Source organism: Excalfactoria chinensis, chromosome 2 (assembly GCF_039878825.1).
Source record: "Excalfactoria chinensis isolate bCotChi1 chromosome 2, bCotChi1.hap2, whole genome shotgun sequence".
NCBI classification, from domain to species: Eukaryota; Metazoa; Chordata; class Aves; order Galliformes; family Phasianidae; genus Excalfactoria; species Excalfactoria chinensis.
In genome coordinates this window covers 33,611,954-33,624,873 of record NC_092826.1, presented here as the reverse complement: position 1 = coordinate 33,624,873, position 12,920 = coordinate 33,611,954, and the positions used below count along the sequence as shown (strand labels likewise).

The window sequence follows — 12,920 nt, the reverse complement described above, 5'->3', positions numbered from 1 at the left end:
TTTAGAAAGCAAAGTGGGACATCTAATGTATCTCATAACCATAATTTTGTATCTTTGTTATAGTTAGAGCTGAGTGCCATCAGTTTCCTGCAAACAGTCTGAAAGTTCCCAGTGTTCCTGAGAGCTGTCTGCTCTGACTTGTCTTACAACCAAGGACCTGCACGTGCGGACAAAGTGGATCCTCACACTTCCTTTATCTCTTAAATCTTTTAGTAAATTTGAAATTACAAATTACACTTATTTTCCTTTGTTTTCTACCTCTGAACTGCTGCTCTTTTCTCACGCCTTCATACAGGTGCAGACATCCAAGAGGAGAACAAAAATCCAGGAACTAATGCTGAGAAAGCTACCATTTTTTCCATTGCTATGCAAAAAATGTGGTCTTCTTTGGCAAGTTCTACTAGTAGTAAAGCAATGTCTGTATCTAGGTTTATGTGCTATGCATGCAAAAATGTGCTGTTGAATAGTGGCAAAATAGATAAATCATGGAAAAGATAAACCATTTCTACAGCTCTGTCTGATGTCCCACGTGGAAGGGAAGGTGCCGTTTGCTCAAACAGAGGAGCACTCTAGTGCAATACCCTTTGCAAAGATGAGGTGTAGAAGAAAGTTGGTGTAAGTGGAACTCACATTTTTTTTTTTTTTTTTTATGAAAAAACAGAGGAAAAACACAGTGAAAAGAAAACTTGTTGTGGTCTTTGCTTCTGGGAGGGAAAACCTGGTTATGTGCACTTGTGTATGTATGTATATGCTTACATATAAGAATGCCAATATTATATAATCATAGCCATTACAGACATCAAGCTAATTCAAAAAACAAAGCTTTCACTACTATTGCTGTGTTTCTCTGTAGCTGGTTTAACAACACCTAATAGTATATTCATGAGTAGATAAATCAATAACTGAAGCATGTCTCAAATCTAAGTACACATTTCTTCACATGTTCTTTAAAATAACGTTTTAAAAAGACTATTAATGTCAACATCATCTTCTTGCACTACTTGCTTTTGTGGTATGTATTGGACATAAGTCACATTGGCAGTATTGAGTGCATTTATTCTCATAAGTTTTAGATATTTCAGAGTTCTGGGCCTGAAAAACATTTGAGCTGGAGGCCCTGTGGCAATTTCAAATACGTAGGCTCAAGGCAAATAATAAGGGAAAAATACTAGATCAGGGAAACATAGCTGAAAGCCTTGGTTTGAGCAATGAGGGATAGAGAAAAAGAAAACAACCAGCTGAAGAGCTCTGAGGTCTAATTATGAGGGATTTAGACTTTCCACCCTTATCCAACCTGGAGGATGAGGGAACAGTTCCCAGTAACCAAATCCTGATCTGTACTTTGGCTGCATCTCTGCTCTGGGATGGGATAAGTCCAATTTATTTACTGTTCTCCCCATTCTAGTATTCTATAGGAGGAAAACTGAGGGATTTACAATGAAAATGTAAAGCAATCATAGAAAACTCTAACTTTGTCCCTAGTGCTGCCAATCTGTACAAGCTACACAGTGCGCTGTTACCTTCTATTCCTCTATCTCTAAGGAGAGATTGCTTTATAAAAAGAGAGCTTCAAAACTGAAGAATGTATCTGACTTTCACATAAGAAAAACCTTTCCTTTTAATGGTAGCTCTCTATTACCCTGTGCTATAATCTTTTGCCATGCTTCAAAAAAACAGACTTGTTCACAGGAAATACATGAGCCTAGCTGCTCCCTTTTCCTTTTGACAGGTAGGTTGGATGAGGATGTATTCAGTGTTCCAAGAAAGAGATTAAGAAAATGGATACTGTTATGTCCACTCTCACAGCCATATTGTGAGAAATGTTAGTACTTCATAGAATCAAAGAGTTGTTAAGGTTGGAAAAGACCACTAAGATTACCTAGTCTAACCATCAGCCCATCTACACTGTTAGTGTAAAGTTGTGATACATGACAAGAAAGCAGACTAATGCAAAGGTACACTTTTCAAAGTCTGCTAAAAAAAAATCCAGCAAAACAAACTCAAATTTAATCAAATTATATTTTAAAAGTTACATTTCAGGCTCTCTTTGGAGCTTCATTTCCTGAAGATTTCCATTTTAACAAGATTTAGTGTAGCTGTAACGAATAATCTAAAGTGTTGTGGGTTTTTTTTCACCACTATAAATAATCTGAACTTTTAAGATTGAAATTTGGAAGAGAAAAGCAGGGACCGGCTGCAAAAATGAACTAAATGGAAGACAGGATTTATGAAGTCTGGGAGAGGGTGCAAGCAAGGAAGCAAAAATGCAAGAAAGTGATCAAGGAATTATTCACTTCCTGATCGAGCTTCCTCTGAAAACTGCAAAACTGTGTCATCTTCTATAATCTTCATATTCTACTCTGTACAGACTCAGTGTTCCTGATGTGTACTGAGGATTACTACCAAATTCTGACGTTGAAAAAGTCTTTGGTTAAAAGAAAAGTCATAGCGCCTCTTGTTTGGTTGAAGACATGGACTCTTGTTCAGCGCTGAGGAATTAACTCCGAGCAACAAAGCACTCTTCCATTTTTAACTTATGAAATCAAAATATGATTATATGGAATTGCACTATGCACATAGTGCATAATGCACCACCTAAGATTTAAGGATGTAAAAGTCCTAGTGCAAGTAAATTCCAAGTGAAAATTGATGTTAAGTTTTTGGTCATTTAATTTTTGCTGCTCAAAGTTTTTGCCTAGCAAATTATACAGTATTTTTTCAAGGTTGTACTGAACTTAATACAAACAGCAACTTGCTGTAAAATATATGTCAATTCTTAAACTTCATGGAAAAAATCCTTTAGGAAACTGGTATTTCTGTCATCATGTAGTCTGTTCACTGACAACAACTCCACAAGGAGAGGCAAAGAGTGCCACAGACATTTTTGGTACGTCACCAGCTGTAGTGCATACGTACTTCTAGTAAGTATTGCTAAAAGGCCAGTAAAGCCTCTGCAGAATCGTGGTATCAAAAAGAATTCAGGGGGTAAAATGTATGAGATCAGTCTATCATATTTTCCACACTCTTGGGTGAAAAAGTCCTGGCCTACCTGTGTCCCCATAGCTGGAATTATCAGCATTCTGCTTCTCACCTCCAAGGTCAGGATTAATTTCCTTTTTTCAATACTTTTACCTATGAAGAATGAACTAAATAAATGAAATTGACAGATAAAGTATTTTATGAATAAATTAGGAAGTCCTTCCCTCCTGTCATTGTCACCCCTTGAAGTGACAGATTAGCTGCTGATCTGAAATCTATCAAGTGAATTCTTGAGCTAACACCCTCCTGTCCTCCCAAAAGAAACTCTTAGCTAAATAAAAAACAGCTCTAAAGAGATCTATTTTTTTCTTTTTTCCACAGAAAACTGGAGAAGACGCTGAACGATGGAACTGAGGATCTCATTCCACCACACAGCTTCAGCTTTACAAAGGCTTTTCATGTTAAGAACAGCAATTCCTTTCCTTTCAGCAAAGCAGGATTTGCAAAGCCCAACAAACTCACAGACGTCCTTATTAGTTGCCAATCACCAAGTTTTAACTAAGAACTAAATCTGTGTTCATTCACACAGAAAGTACCTTGGTCTTTCTTTCTAAATAATTCACTTTATAAAGTTGTCTGCCTAATGTATAAAGTTGTTTTACAAACAGGAGGTTCAAAGTTGAGGCTTCCCCCTTCATCTTCAGCATACCTAGCTAGGTCTCTGTTCTAACACATATGGAACATAGCATCATGCATTGATCTAACACGTTCAAAATGTGTAGACACCAGGGAACAAATTAAGGGCAAAATCCTCCTCTCAGATCTGTTGTGCATGGATCAGAGATAAGCAGTGCAAATTAGAGCTTTTCTCAGCTGCAATGCACAAATGTTGCTTCATGAGTCCCCCTCTAGGCTTCAGAGAAAGGTTGTGCCAGTTGTGCAATAACATCCTCTTTGGGCCAGGAAAATCTCTGAGGGTGTGTGGTCTGGCCAAAAACAACCATTTTATCTTTCAGGTCTTCACTCCCATTAGACATTTGCACATGCACACTTCACTGAACATGAGATGGAATCAATACATGCAGGCTTGGCCAGGAATGAAACATGAGCACTCAATGAAATAAATAAAGAAAGAAATATGTGTACAGTTCCCAGCCTGATGAAGAATTAAAATGGCCTCAGAGTGGTTTTACAGGTTCATACATAGATCTTGTTTAATTTTCTGTGAATTCCCTGTGTTGTATTCAATTTGCTTTTACTCTAATTGAAATAAAATATTAGTCGAGGTTGCTGTGTTTATCCTTCATCATTATAGCCAGGAGAAAGTCGCTGCATGGGTTAATGAAGGATTTTCACCTCCCTTTAATGTTAACGGTGGCTGTGAATTTAGATTTTCATGTGATTAAGAGGAAAGTTGTACTGCATGCTAAACTACATGTAAGGCATGTCTGCTCCCAGCATAAATGCTATAGCATATTTTGTTGGTCACTGAGATAGGTTCTCTAACCAACGAGATTCAAAGAATACTGTCACCTGGGAGCCAAAGAGACAGAGGTATTGCTAGTGAGACAAATGCTGTGAGATATGTACCTACAAAACACGTAATATGTTTATTTGTGTCAGCCCGAATATTGTTTCTCATGTACAGGAGGGTGCAATCTCATGTTTTGTCTTTGAAATGAGACACTCTGAAACAATCAGATGTATTGAATTGATTTCCAGATATGACATCAGCGATTGGTGAGCTGTTAGATAGGTGTTCGCGGCGTTTATGCTCCAGTAATCTGCTCCCGGGAAGAAATCCATCATTTTAGTGCTCTGAGGTGCCTTGGCACCGAACTCTGGGAGGGATTTGGGGCTCCTGTCTTGGAAAGGGTTTTGATCTATTTAGTGGCTATGATATGGGTATAGCAGACACCCTTGTTTCTAAAGAAAACTCTGCAGTTATTGTGAATACACAGAATAGCTGAAAATCAGATTATAAATTACCAAGTCCAAGGTCATTTATATAGTCTGAAGCAGGCTTAATACTAGAGCCTATGCTAAGGAAAAAAACAACAAAACAACCTTTCCTGTTCCCTCATTGAGTATTCCTCATTGAAATCATTGCAGCTAAAGCCAGGACTCCTCCCAGCTTCTAAACACGTTTGAAATCAATTTGGATCTTAAGACTTGTGTCTTCTATTTATGAAAGAATCTCTCACCCAGTATCCCAGTATTTAAAAGTGTCACTACTGCTCTGTCGTATTGTTTGTAGAAGACTTTAGGATACCCAGGCTGTTGCATTTTTTCTTTCAGCTTTTAAAAAGCTTTTTTTTTTTTTTTTTTTTTTTTTTACACTGGAATAAATATGTGACTAGATAATAGTTTGATACCTTTTCATGATAAAATACTCTTTAGCTGAGGACAGAAATGTACCCTTATCTGCTGACACTGTTTGTGAAAGAAATACAACCATCCAGAAAGATAGTGTCTTTTGTTTTTTTCTAAATTGTTTAGTTGAAAAAGAGACTGATATCCACCAATACATAGATAAATGTCCCATGCTGGCATCTCTCTGCCAAGTTATCAGTCAACGTTCTTGAAATTACTGAGCCAAAAAATAAAGTTGGGGGGTAGATCTTCCATGGGTGAAGCACAGCACCTCAGATATCATCACATAATCTATTCACTAAATTACTGCAGATAAGAGACTTTTGTTTGTGCAAAGGCATTACACTCCCCTCACAATCGTATTTTTATCCCCAAACACTGAACAATATGATTAAGAGTTCAGTATATGGCATATCAAAGAGAAGGAAGAATACATGCCCTCATTCACATGCTCTTGCTTCTAGAAATTTGGAGCCTCTGATTTTTTGCAAACATATACACAGACATTACTCAGAAGGCTGTAGGTTTGTCTTTGCTTCTGTAAATTGTTTTGAAGATGATGATATTATCTAGCTCAGACTTATAAACTGAAAAGCCATTTTTCTCAAAATATAATTTGTAAGTTGTTTTTGTCAAGTCAAGCCAGGTGTCAGTGTTTCAATATTCAGATTCAGTTTTCTTTACCCTATTTTTTTTATAACTGGAAAACAATAAGAATTTCTGTAGATTGATTGTCATCAAAACTGAATATTTCAAAATATTAAGGCCTTAAAAGAAGGCCTTAATGTTGACAGAAATGCTCATCTAGCCGCTGCTGAAATTGTAAAAATCACTGAGCACCCATCATTTTAAAATCCAATGTATAAAGACAAATTATAAGCATATTAATCTTTTTGTTGTTGTTGTTGTTGTTAGAGTGTAGAATGCAGTTCTGAGGCACTGGAAGTACAAATAAAAATGTTTGAAAAAGTATAATGAGTGAAATCAAAGGGCCATAGTCTTACTACTGCAGTCTCCAGCACTGTATAAGGCAAGTAACATTTGGATTAGAGTTAACAAAGTGAAAGATTAAGTACCTGCAACTGACAACAGGGAGGAAAACTAATCTAAAGAGGATGGGTGCAAATCTTTCCCAGTCCTATCATTTTCAACAGGAATAGGATAGTCTCCACCAAGGTTCACCATGGTAGAAGTTCTCTGTCCCTAAAGATGAGTTTTCAGCTGTGAGAGCAAAGTCAGTTTCAGATTTAGTTCACCCTACTCACTGGGCTGCACTTTTAAAGATAAAAAGCATGCTGATATATGGCGATCAAGCTTTGGACCAGTGTACAGAGGGAGCATAAAAAGTGAGCAACCATCAACATTAGGAAAAAAGGACCCTTAGGAATTATCTAAAGGTCATAGAAAATGAATAAATATTAATGCACTTATCATGCAGAATCTGAGAAATGTGCTGTTATGACTGAAATATTATTCAAAGACAAGTATTGTAATTAAGGTTTCTCTTTTCCCTAGGCAGTGATAAAGAAATGCTGGGTTTATCCTCAGCCTTTAGCCAACAAGTGCTTCCTGCCAACATCCGCCCACCCTCCCCCCCATCTCTTTAATTCTAACGTGAGTTCTTAATTCAATAACCCTTTCAGATTGAATGAATAGCTAGTTAATTCTTCAAAAATGTGGCATTCCTGTTGCTAAGCATTTAATTTCCCCCCACCACTCTTCTCTTACTTCCAGGTGCATTCCTGGGCTACCACATTGCTAGTTTGTGCACCCTCCTGAAGTCAGAAGGCTTAAGAGCTAATATAAAATGCATGAGTGTGCCATATCTTGAAATTCCTGCTGTCGGAAGTGCCAGCTTGGAGGGAAGACAGGAAGCCCAAAGGGAAGAAGCATAGAGAAGTCCCAAAGGACAAAGGGAGAGACGGGGAAAGCAAAAAGGAAGGCAAGGCTTTTGAAGCATAAAGAGCATAGGGGATGGGAAATACCATAGAGGAACGGAGCTAAGGGCTGAGCTGAGGGCAGAGGTGCTTGCTGTAGGGATGTGGACCTCACTGAGTGATGCTGGTAGCCTCATCACCACCATTGATATTCAGGTGTCCATCCCAGTTTTCTTCCCATAAGGGATCCAGAATGGTGCAAAATGACTGCAGGCACCGAGACTTTGTGTTTGGCATCAAATGGCACAGAAGGGTCTGTCCTTATCTACCCACTCTGGCTGGACTGCTCTGAGATGGCAGTCTCACATACAAGGCATGTTTTTAAGGCACATATAGGAGGAGTCTTCCAGTACAATTTCTGCTTCCTGCCTCATTATATTAATGTGATTAATAATATCTATATATGTGCTGTGAGCTGAGGGAATGTTGGGGGATAGAAAAGCTATCAGATGGGCAGAGAAGGTAGCTTCAAAACCTTGGTGTTTTTAAAGGTTTGTAGTTTTCCACTTGCTGAAATATTAACTGAGATAAAGCTCAAAAATGTACTGTTTTAACCCAAGACTTTTAGAGAGTAACTCAGGCAGAAACACGTAAGTAGATGAAAATGTCCTCCCCACACATATATATGGGCAAGAGCTTTCTCCTGTATGGGTTATGGCTGTCTTGCCATGTTTTTTGCCAAGCTTTATGATCACTGATTTGTAAAGGAGAGAAAGAGTGAGACAAAGAGAAAAATTTGTTAAATTGCTGAGGCTCTTCAGGAGCCAGAATGTTGCACAAGGATCCTCAAAGTACCAGCTTAGATGTATAAGCAAGCTATTGTCCTTGGCCCCTGCTCATTTTCACTTTTCACTCATGTTCCTGCTTTCTCTTTTCCCTGTCAGACAAAATTCTAGGGGTTGGAAGCAGGCAAAAGAAGTGGAAAATCCCACACATTTTTGCCCTCTAGTATTTTTTCCTTATTCCTGAGTAAGAATAGAGTACTGCAAAGCAGATGGATCCTACCACCTACCCTGAGATGTCTGACAGCTCCCAAGAGCAATGGGAAGTTTGGGGCCTGCAAGATGGCAGCAGAGTACTGTGTGCAGAGTGCTCCCCACCAGTGTTGCACTGGAGGAAGAGGATGATGGAGGAGGATGCTCTTTTCCAAGACTGACCTGGGCTGTTTATAACTTTGTGGATCCCAGTCCCTTAGGTGACCTTCAAATTGAAGGTGTTAAAAGACCTGAATCCTGTTAAAAAGCTTGCCTCAAAATGACAAAAAAAAACACAGCCTCTCTTGCTTCCTTAGTGTTACTTGTGTGAAGGGGCAGAACTATAGAGCAATATGCAGCAACATTTGCTTTGGATATTGCTGCTTCTGCTGTTGTGCTGCAACAGGCCAGAAAGAGTCATTTGCTTGTATGACAGGAGTGATGTGATGCATGCAAACAGAAAACTTTTTCCCTTTGCCAGAACACATGGACAAAACCCAAACATGAAAAACGATAAACACCCTTTGTCATTTAAGTCTTCCTTGTCCCAGATTTGCTCAGCTGCTGTCTTTGGGATATATGATGCATGCCCTGCAACTCCCTGAGCATCTGCTGTGGGCCACTATGAGAGACAGAGAAATGAGCTAAAGGGACCTCTGGTCTGAGCCAATATGTGCTTGCAGGAGGCAGCTCCTGCTTGCACTGTAGGCAATTCAGCATTTGTGCTGTCTGTGCAGCAAAATGAAAGCTCAGTTAGAGTATCAGCTGGTATAATTGTGCTAGCTTGACGAGATTATAGGTACAAATAGCACAAGCTCTACAAAATGTATATCACAACATATTGTTGCCAAAGACCCTTTATTTTCTCTGGCTTCTGGCAAAGCCAGTTCCCATGCCGCCGTATGGCCTTCCCTGCTGTTTCTTATACTTACTGCATAGTAGATGTGCATCTCCACTTCTAAACAGGCATGCCCCCTTTCCTCAGGACTTGTGAGCTTTTCTTTTTTGCTGGGCTCCTGATATATGCATGTTTCAGGACCATCCACCTCTACTTCCCTGGGGCAACGTCTGTCCAGGCAGAGCCAGCAGACACTGATCACAGCCCCAAGTGCTGGCACTGAGTTGCCCATGTGGTTATATTGCTGGCACTGTTCCTGGTGCTGCCTGGCCGAGGCCAACTCTCTCTACCACAGGCAATGCCTAGGCACAGCTGGGCATTAGGAGAGGCCAAGGATGATTCCCAGATGACAGTCTGAGGTTATTCTGGAGGGTTATATAGGTATGTTTATGACTGGCTACTCAGGGAATGTATCTCTGGCACTGCAGAGATGATCAGCAAAAACATACCTTGTACTCACTTAGAAAAGAAGGGGAAAAAATAACCTAGATTCTATGAACATAGGACCCTGCAATGGCAAATTCATTTTCTTGCTGTCTATCCTCACATCACTGAAGACACTAATGACAGTCCAGTCATTGGTGTAAGAATCCATGTTTATGCTAACTACTTGGTTACCAAAATACTTGGACGGTGGGTAGGTAGAAATAACCACATCAATGGGCACCCTGTTCGGTGCCCTAAATCTCAGGCAAAATCTAAGGTCCACAAAAAACACTTGCATGTTCCCAACTTGCACGTGCCACTAAGACCTCCCAGGCACCCTGCAGAAATTCAAGTTCTTCAGTGCAAAAAATGAAAACATTAAAATTCACAGTGTGCCTTAGAAAGGGAAAGCATGGGCACTGCCAGTACTGAAAGATGAGGGAGGCACCGAGGGGAGGAGGAGGTGCGTTTTAGTGCAAAGAAGCTGGGGCAGAGGATGGAAAACTCACTGATGTCAAACACTGTGAAGTTAATAATGTGAAAAAGATGAACTCTCCTTCTGTCTGCATAGCTGTGAAGTTACCCAGCACTGGATAGCCCCTCAAGTCATTGAAGCTGTCAGATCATCTTTTTTCTTCGTTCAGTAATTTCATTTCTTGCAAGGGTGAAACTGGGGTACTGGATAGGAGAGGCTGCATGCCCAGCTCTATGGCTGAATTCTGCAGTCCCAAACAATCTTACATAGCTTAGAAGTGTTCATCTGCTCCTGAATTTGGGGTCTTCAGAAGTACTCAGAGAAAAGGAATGGTACTTCACAAAATCCTATAAAAATATGCTTTTAAAGTGTATAGAGATAGAAGAGTGAAAAAAAGTTTATAGAGACATATATATAGTGTACAGAGATAAAAGGGTGTAGAGATAGAGGTAATTTCAATTTTAGGAGGTGTCAGACTGGCAGCAATGCAACAAATATGTGATCAGGTCCCTTTGCAGCACAGCAGCTTGCCTCTGTGGGAAGCAGCATGGATAGTAAAGGTGCTGCCATGGAGTTAAGAGAATTTATCCTGCAGGCATGCTGCAGACAGAACTGCTGAATCACAGACAAGCTGTACCCTACAAGCTTCAAGATTTGAATGCAGAGATGACAAATAGAGCCTGAAATGGAATGTAGGATGCTCAGCTGGAGAAGTAAGCAAACAAATGCAAAGCCAGAAAGCATAGAGGGTTGAGGCTACATGGCTTTCCCTGGTCCATCTCACTGCAGTTTCAGGTGCAACACCTCAAAGGAGCACAGCAACACAGAGGTCTGCTAGAAGAGATCCACAAACTCCTTTTTAAGAAGAAAAAGGGAAAACTGTTTTGCTTTGCTGAATGCATAACCATACAGCAAAAAGGGCTCAGAACAACAACAACAACAAAAGGAGGAAGCTTGCAATCTGCCATTAGTTTTGCAGTCCTAACATCATACATAAAAGCTATATGGTGGACAGCTTGTTTTCCCTGTGCCGTTGCCTTGATGGTATTGGGGTGAAGTTGCTTTTGTAACTTGTCTGTTGAATCCAGGTAATGACATTTCTCCCTAACACCTCCAGCATTAATTCTTCATTCTTTTTCAGTTTGAAAATGTGACAGCACACACTGGATACATACGGATATAATAAAAAATCAGACGGATGTCAGGCAAAACTATTCGTAGCACAGAGTACTGCTGCTTTAAGAGCTGGCTGTGCAGCACAGCGCGTAAACAGTGTGCAACAGTCTAGAATGAGATGGGCTACAAATAAATTATTAAGCTTTTCTAGGAGGCGGATGGGACACTTTCACCTAGACTGCAATGCGTGTCGTCACATACAGCAAAAGGATAAACAGGCTTGGTCCAACTTGATGAAAATTGATAGTGACTTACGCATCCCTATTCAAACACAGTCATATCGAGATTAAAGCAGCCTCAGACAGCAGTTTCCAGAAAAATTCTACATAGCACTTTCCAGTCTTTCCTAATTACAGAATCACAGAATTAATTATTAGTATGTGTTGATTGGAAAAAGGTTTTAATGTGCTGATTCAGAGATTCCCTGTTTGCTGAATAGCTAGAAGGGAAACATTTTCAAGTTTTTCTTTTTCATATTCACTCTGTCCTGTAGCCCCTCAAAGGCAGAGATATTCTTGGAGGAGATCCCTGTTGCAGAAAGTCATCTTGCAAAAGTTAGCTGGCTGTTTCAGTCTGATTGGAGGGATCTTTGCATGACAATATGATTTAGTCTCCAGGCAAAAATTTCAAACCCCCGTAAATACATTAGGCCTCTTTGAAAAGAAAAAAAAAAAAAGGAAAAAAAAAAAAAAAAAAAAAAGTCAGCCTACATTAGGAGAGTTAGCACAGTTTAATGTAGGCGGTCTTCACCATTCTCCAATGGAGATCTGACACAATTTTTTTTTTCTTCTTCTTATTTTTTTTTTCTCAATGAAAACTGTAGATGAAACATCAAAGCACTGTGATGTATTTCAATATAGTGTTTGAGATTTACATTACACAATTGAGAGGAATTCAGACTCCCATATTCTAGGTGATATGGATTATGAATCTCTTCCAGCATTCTAACCTTGTTGCCTTTGTTCCGATATAAAATTCTTGCCAATCTCTGTGATGCCCGTACATGGAACAGAATGTTAGGAGCACACATAGCAAAAGATAATTAGTTTTAAGTTTAAAACACCACCCTTTCTTGCCACCTCAGCACTATAGATAGGACAACCCCATAACCATCACTCTTCTCCTTTGGAAAAGAAAGAAGATGGAATTCATCTTTCTGAAACAACAGTGCTGGAAGGCATCTCAAGAGGTCACCTCATTCACACCCTTAATGAACTAGGATTCCTAAGTCATCCTACCTAAACCTGAGCTGTCCTGAAAAATCTTCATTATTTGAAATTTGACTTGCATTTCATTGTCTTTCTCTAATAATTTTTATCTTGTATAGCTTGACTTCTCTCATTCATGTATAATTCACATCTCATTTGTGTGAAGCAGGCTGATTTCTTCTGGACCTTCTTTTGGACTCAGGATAACCAATCAGCTCCTCCTTATAGTAAAATTTTACAGACTGGGAGGTCATTCTGTTCTCCCTTCTTTCCTCCTGTTCTACTAATGTAAATCAAGCTAGTTCATTCAGCCATTCTTCCTTGGCTATACTTACTAAAAACTGTTCATTTCTGTTCTTTTCCTCTGGATTATCTCCAGTTGGTATAAATCTGTCTTTAAATGCAGTGCCCCAGATTGGATACAGTTCTTCCACTGAGGTTTCTTCAGTGGCAAGTAGAGCAGAATAATTTCTT

The 12,920-nt window shown here is 39.5% G+C and overlaps 1 long non-coding RNA gene across 1 annotated transcript in view; it reads right to left on the bottom strand.

The window, feature by feature from the left end:
- Window positions 1-12,920, bottom strand: part of LOC140248817 (uncharacterized) — a 78,336-nt gene that overhangs the window by 65,297 nt on the left and 119 nt on the right. The gene's annotated exons all lie outside the window — the stretch shown is intronic.